The 7,736-nt window shown below is 44.7% G+C and overlaps 1 pseudogene; it reads right to left on the bottom strand.

Annotated features, from left to right (window-relative positions):
- Positions 1 to 270: 270 nt before the first annotated feature.
- On the bottom strand, positions 271 to 388 carry LOC124557255 (annotated as a pseudogene).
- Between the last annotated feature and the right edge of the window lie 7,348 nt (positions 389 to 7,736).

The following is a 7,736-nucleotide window of genomic DNA, read 5'->3' as shown; positions in this document are numbered from 1 at the left end:
AAGTAATGCCTCCGAATTTTTTATGTGAAAACTCTTGGAGCTTTTTAAATACATAGATGCATACATACATAATCCGTTATCAGGCTACAAGTTGCCTGTCGGGACCATCCGACCGCCGTGTCATCCTCAGATGAAGATGCGGATAGAAGGGGCGTGTGGTGAGCACACCGCTCTCCCGATCGTTACGATGGTTTTGTTTGACCGGAGCCGCTACTATTCAGTCGAGTAGCTCCTCAATTGGCATCACGAGGCTGAGTGCACCCCGAAAAATGGCAACAGCGCATGGCGGTCCAGATGGTCACCTATCCAAGTGCCAGCCACGCCCGACAGCTCTTAACTTCGGTGATCTGACGGGAACCGGTGTATCCACTGCGGCAAGGCCGTTGCCCTTTTTTAAATAAAACAAACTCTATTAAAATTCTGTAGCTTTATTCTTCATGTCTACATATTTATTTCACAACATTGTCACCCTGGCGACGACCACATTTCCTCCCGCGAGAGCCCGGTTTGTTGATACCGTCATTGTGTCGACGGAGCCACAACCTCACTTTTGCTTGCACCGCTTCATCACTATCAAAGTGAAGTCCCCAAAAGTGTTCTTTAGATTTTGAAAAGAGATGAAAATCGGATGCGGCCAACTCAGGACTGTATGGAAAATGATTGATGACAGTGAGCCCAAGTGAGCCCAAGGTGTCGGACTGTTGCAAATGTCGCAGCATTCGTGTGTGTGGTCTGGCATTGTCATGCTGAAGGATAGGGTACTCCATATGTGGACGAACTCTTCAAATTCGCGCTTTCAGTATTCTGGGGGATTACACGACGCTGTTTCTCACGCAGCGACTTAGTTAAGTTACACAATGCCATGTTACATGCTACAATTCGGAGTCCTCTAGCGGCGGTGGATGGCAACTTGCATCAGTGAAGCGGAAAAGTCACCAGAGTAAGGCACATGACATGTAATACCTCAACCGATATTGAGACAGAATAAAAAATTCGCAAGCACTACTATTCAGTACGCCCTCGTAGCTACAAAGTCTAAAACATTTCCGCTGCGTGTGGACTGTCGAACTAGCTGCTCGAGACAGTTTTCGAAAATCTGTTGAAAATTACTTCACAAGACTGTCTGTCCGTACCACCTGCAACGAATTCGTAGACGTCCCCACTGTTGTTGAGGGACCGTGACGAACAAGTTGCCGATCAAACATTCAATAGATTACATGCCATGTATACATGCGCATCCCGAAAGCAGTAGTACCCGTTGCCCGCATCTCGTGGTCGTGCGGTAGCGTTCTCGCTTCGCACGCCCGGGTTCCCGGGTTCCCGGGTTCGATTCCCGGCGGGGTCAGGGATTTTCTCTGCCTCGTGATGGCTGGGTGTTGTGTGCTGTCCTTAGGTTAGTTAGGTTTAAGTAGTTCTAAGTTCTAGGGGACTTATGACCACAGCAGTTGAGTCCCATAGTGCTCAGTGCCATTTGACCCATTTAGTAGTACCCGTTGTTCTTCAAAGAACACTTATAGATTTCTCACCACATGAGGTCGAGTATTGTCCTTCTAAACTCTACCTTGCTAATTTATCTGAAGGAAAGCTCCCTGAGGTAGTGGTTGCTCTTTAGGTCACCTTCAATTTATACGAGCCGATATAACACATTTTACATATAGAACTACACCTCGCTAAATTGAATTTTATTTTCATCTCCCTGCCACTGTACATTGCAGGCTGTCAGATTGCGGTCAGTTTCGAAGACGTATACTGCCATAATTGAATATTCTGTTGAAGTGGGACTCGTCTGAAAATAATATGTCCTTTCATTCCACTTTGGGCGCCAGTGATGATGTCCGCAGACCCACTGCAGAGTGCTACATTCTGGCTTCTCGACGATAGAAGCCAATACAATTGCATGCTCGTCTCCTGCCCAGCCCACGAAAAAGAGGGAAGTGGAATCTCCGGACCACCCGTCTGCTTTCACCCATTGACGTCAGCAAAATGCGGGACACGAATCACTTACCGACATCAGATTCAAGTAAATCTCACACCTCAACAAGAATTATAATTATTTTCATTACGTCACGTTCCCCGGCACATTATCGACCGTTTCCTTCCAAACCAAACGACGTTCCCAAAGTAGTAATTATTAACATACCGTAATAATATACGCAACTGTGGACGGCAGTACTACAAAAGTTGAAGATGGTAGAAAGTCATTTTCAGATCTGTATTCTGCCCATTCGAATTCTCATAAACTGATCTGAGCGTTTGCCGTCGACAAGGCGTACTTGATTTCTGATTGCCAGTTTCTTTTATGGTTGTTCACCAACCAAGCTTGCCATAATTCTGACGTTTTTGGCTACACAGGAGGTCATTAATGAGCGTGCCTGAATGCAGTTTCCCTGCAAAGTTAATCTTACTTATCTATATACCCACTGAATTTGGGTTAATTAGGACCATCGGTCGAGGGTGCTGCAAGTTTCGCGAAAGTTACTGTATAAATATAAATACAAACTTTTTTCATCGATTTATAAAATGCCACCTCGAATTCTACGAGGTCTGTTGAAGTCAGATTTAGGTTTCGTTGGAAGCAACGGGCACACCGTTTTCTGTGGGAAACTGACGCCACTATTTGTAAAATTCGTCAAGAAATGTGCAGATTTATTCCATGAGAACACTTCCTTACATAAAGCAAGGATCACAGTACTTAACTCTTGCTGGCGCGTACAAGGGTTACATAAGTGTGGAAGGGTGTCATACCGGAGTAATTAATCGAGCATGTTTCACGTCCTGACAGGCCGAAGAAACCATCTCGTAAGCGCCAAATGAGCGTTACATAGTAGGCGTAGGAACTATTACTGCGCATTCCAGGTCCCGTGGCATTGTCATCTTCCAGTGATGCGTGACAGCATTCCAAACGCGATAAAATCGCAAATCGGCCAACACAGGCTCTAAATATTGTGTTCAGATGTGTCCAAAAACAATGTCATCGCAATTTCCATAATCATAATTACACCGACTATCACCATGTGTCAAAGGTACCGAGGTATTGGTTTTTCTGAAGATTGGCGATTCAAATTGTTTCCAAAGTCGACAGAAAAATAATTGTTCAGTTTGCAGTTTACCTTTTCTTTATGTTGGCAATTTATAACGTTCTGCGTCACAAATTGTAAGTGATTTGATGAAGCAGGAGTGAATGACCACGAACAGTTAGCTCACAGCACTGGTCTTAGAGCGCTTCAGCCGCTCTAGGATTATTTACAGCGTTGGCTCACTGCCAGACCCCAAAATCAGCACACGACTGTTACGCCACAGGAATAATAGAACAAAACACTTATAGCCACTTACCGCTAGACGGGCAAAGACTTTGGTTAAAGCGAACGATGGACTTTAAAATACAAGAAGCTACACCAGAGTTGCAGGTTCAGTGCTTTGGTTACTGCTAACATCGAAGTTATTAGAAACTGTGCTCTAGTTCAACTGGACAAGACTAGAATACGAAAAAAAATCATGATATTACGAAATTTTCTCACGATTCTCTTGCCACTTTAGGCTAGAATGGTTATCAAGCTTTCGAACGCTTTCTCCAAAGTCATCGTCATGAGATATCTGTCGTAACTGATGCTGTGGTGTTTTTCATCCAACGGTCTTCCGAATTATGTCGTTTGCTACATGTAAAAAACCACGACGACAGTTAAAACGGTCAGCTCGTTGACTGCAGAGAATGTGGTTCAAACCAATGATAGTTACCTTTTCAAGCTAATGCAGTAAAGCATCTATCAAAAATAATATTACGGTACCAGCTATCTTGTTCAAGAAATCTCTGCGTGATTATCGGAAAGTGAATTAAGTTAATCATGAAAGATACGAATCCAAACCATTGTAATCTTAGCCTCTACTTCCGAACATTGTCTCAACCACTGCGCCGCGTCTCTCAGCGGCATTTCATTAAACAAGAGTCACATGCATCTACGCAGTGAGGTCCCTTTAATGTGACCACCTGCCAAAACCTTGAACAACAACCTTTTGCATGTCGACTACAGTGCTGTGGCTAACTGCACTGCGTTTGTCGGCTGAAGATTCACGGCGCGAATAGCCCGATCGACATGGTTCCACAGATTATCGATTGTGTTTAAATCCAGGGAGTCTGCTGACCGGGTGCAGGGGAGTACGCTAACCTCACCCTGGTGCGTACGCTACGAGCTGTGTGTCACACTGCATTGTCCTGCTGGTAGATACCATCTTTCCGAGGAAAAAGAAAGTGCGTTTGGGGCTACACATGATCCCTAAGGATTGGTGCATACTTGTGTGCATGCCGATGGTACTGTTTCCAACGACTGTGCCGCTAAAGCGGAGTTATTGAACGCAGTTTTCCGTAATTCCTTCACCAGGGAAGACGAATGGAATATTCTAGAATTTGAAACACGAACAGGTGCTAGCATGAGTTCCTTAGAAGTAGATACCTTAGGGGTTGCGAAGCAACTCAAATCGCTTGATACGGGAAAGTCTTCAGGTCCAGATTGTATACCGATTAGGTTGCTTTCAGATTACGCTGACACAATAGCTCCCTACTTAGCACTCATATACAACCGCTCGCTCACCGATAGATCTGTACCTACAGATTGGAACATTGCGCAGGTTGCGCCAGTGTTTAAGAAGGGTAGTAGGAGTAATTCATCTAACTACAGACCTATATCATTGACGTCGGTTTGCAGTAGGGTTTTGGAGCATATACTGTATTCAAACATTACGAATCACCTCGAAGGAAACGATCTATTGATACGTAATCAGCATGGTTTCAGAAAACATCGTTCTTGTGCAACGCACGAAGTAATGGCCGCTATCGACAGGGGATCTCAAGTTGATTCCGTATTTCTAGATTTCCGGAAAGCTTTTGACACCGTTCCTCACAAGCGACTTCTAATCAAGCTGCGGGCCTATGGGGTATCGTCTCAGTTGTGCGACTGGATTCGTGATTTCCTGTCAGGAAGGTCGCAGTTCGTAGTAATAGACGGCAAATCATCGAGTAAAACTGAAGTGATATCGGGTGTTCCCCAGGGAAGCGTCCTGGGACCTCTGCTGTTCCTGATCTATATAAATGACCTGGGTGACAATCTGAGCAGTTCTCTAAGGTTGTTCACAGATGATGCTGCAATTTACCGTCAAGTAAGGTCATCCGAAGACCAGTATCAGTTGCAAAGCGATTTAGAAAAGATTGCTGTATGGTGTGGCAGGTGGCAGTTGACGCTAAATAACGAAAAGTGTGAGGTGATCCACATGAGTTCCAAAAGAAATCCGTTGGAATTCAATTACTCGATAAATAGTACAATTCTCAAGGCTGTCAATTCAACTAAGTACCTGGGTGTTAAAATTACGAACAACTTCAGTTGGAAAGACCACATAGATAATATTGTGGGGAAGGCAAGCCAAAGGTTGCGTTTCATTGGCAAGACACTTAGAAGATGTAACAAGTCCACTAAAGAGACAGTTTACACTACACTCGTTCGTCCTCTGTTAAAATATTGCTGCGCGGTGTGGGATCCTTACCAGGTAGGATTGACGGAGGACATCGAAAGGGTGCAAAAAAGTGCAGCTCGTTTTGTATTATCGCGTAATAGCAAAGAGAGTGTAGCAAATATGATACGCGAGTTGGGATGGAAGTCATTAAAGCAAAGACGTTTTTCGTCGCAGCAAGATCTATTTACGAAATATCAGTCACCAACTTTCTCTTCCGAATACGAAAATATTTTGTTGAGCCCAACCTACATAGGTAGGAGTGATCATCAAAATAAAATAAGAGAAATCAGAGCTCGAACAGAAAAGTTTAGGTGTTCGTTTTTCCCGCGCGCTGTTCGGGAGTGGAATGGTAGAGAGAGAATATGATTGTGGTTCGATGAACCCTCTGCCAAGCACTTAAATGTGAATTGCAGAGTAATCATGTAGATGTAGATGTTGATTCATTGTGGCTTCCAGAATTACGAGTTCACACGGGGAATGACACAAAAACATTTCCCAGACCCGAACGCTCACTCTTCCATCCTGGACGCTTTGCCTACAGACGTTTCACGCCACACACGCCAACAGTCATCGGTCCGATGAAGCATAAAATGAGATCATCTGAAAAGGTAACCTGTCGTCGCTCAGTGGATGTTCAGTTGCGGTACTGGTGTGCAAATTTCAGCCTTCGTCGCCAACGAACAGCAGTCAACATGGGTGCATGAACCAGGTACCTGCTGCAGAGACCCATCACAGCAACTTTCGCTCAACGGTCACTGAGGAGACACTGTTGATGATTATATGATAGCGGAACGAACACTGGTAGCAGTTCCTTCTGTAAAATATCTGGGAGTATGCGTGCGGAACGATTTGAAGTGGAATGATCCTAAGTTCCAGTCTTCAAGAAGGGTCGTCGAGCAGATGCGCAAAGCTATAGACCTATATCTCTAACGTCGATCTGTTGAAGAATTTCAGAACATGTTTTTTGCTCGAGTATCATGTCGTTTCTGGAAACCCAGAATCTACTCTGTAGGAATCAACATGGATTCCGGAAACAGCGATCGTGTGAGACCCAATTCGCTTTATTTGTTCATGAGACCCAGAAAATATTAGATACAGGCTCCCAGGTAGATGCTATTTTCCTTGACTTCCGGAAGGCATTCGATGCAGTTCCGCACTGTCGTCTGATAAAGTAAGAGCCTATGGAATATCAGACCAGCTGTGTGGCTGGATTGAAGAGTTTTTAGCAAACAGAACACAGCATGTTGTTCTCAATGGAGAGACGTCTACAGACGTTAAAGTAACCTCTGGCATGCCACAGGGGAGTGTTATGGGACCATTGGTTTTCACAATATAAATAATTGACCTAGTAGATAGTGTCGGAAGTTCCATGCGACTTTTCGCGGATGATGCTGTAGTATACAGAGAAGTTGCAGCATTAGAAAATTGTAGCGAAACGCAGGAAGATCTGCAGCGGATAGGCACTAGGCGCAGGGAGTGGCAACTGACCCATAACATAGACAAATGTAATGTATTGCGAATACATAGAAAGAAGGATCCTTTATTGTATGATTATATGATAGCGGAACAATCACTAGTACCAGTTACTTCTGTAAAATATCTGGGAGTATGCGTGCGGACCGATTTGAAGTGGAATGATCATATAAAATTAATTGTTGGTAAGGCGGGTACCGAGTTGAGATTCATTGGGAGAGTGCTTAGAAAATGTAGTCCATCAACAAAGGAGGTGGCTTACAAAACACTCGTTCGACCTATACTTGAGTATTGCTCATCAGTGTCGGATCCGTACCTGATCGGGTTGACGGAGGAGATAGAGAAGATCCGAAGAAGAGCGGCGCGTTTCGTCACAGGGTTATTTGGTAGGCGTGATAGCGTTACGGAGATGTTTAGCACACTCAAGTGGCAGACTCTGCAAGAGAGGCGCTCTGCATCGCGTTGTAGCTTGCTCGCCAGGTTTCGAGAGGGTGCGTTTCTGGATGAGGTATCGAATATATTGCTTCCCCCTACTTATACCTCCCGAGGAGATCACGAATGTAAAATTAGAGAGATTCGAGCGCGCACGGAAGGTTTCAGACAGTCGTTCTTCCCGCGAACCATACGCGACTGGAACAGAAAAGGGAGGTAATGACAGTGGCACGTAAAGTGCCCTCCGCCACACAACGTTGGGTGGCTTGCAGAGTATAAATGTAGATGTAGATGTAGATCTGGACGTTCAGATGCTCAACAGTTGTCCG

Source organism: Schistocerca americana, chromosome X (genome assembly GCF_021461395.2).
Source record: "Schistocerca americana isolate TAMUIC-IGC-003095 chromosome X, iqSchAmer2.1, whole genome shotgun sequence".
NCBI classification, from domain to species: Eukaryota; Metazoa; Arthropoda; class Insecta; order Orthoptera; family Acrididae; genus Schistocerca; species Schistocerca americana.
This window is presented reverse-complemented; position numbering and strand designations above follow the sequence as displayed.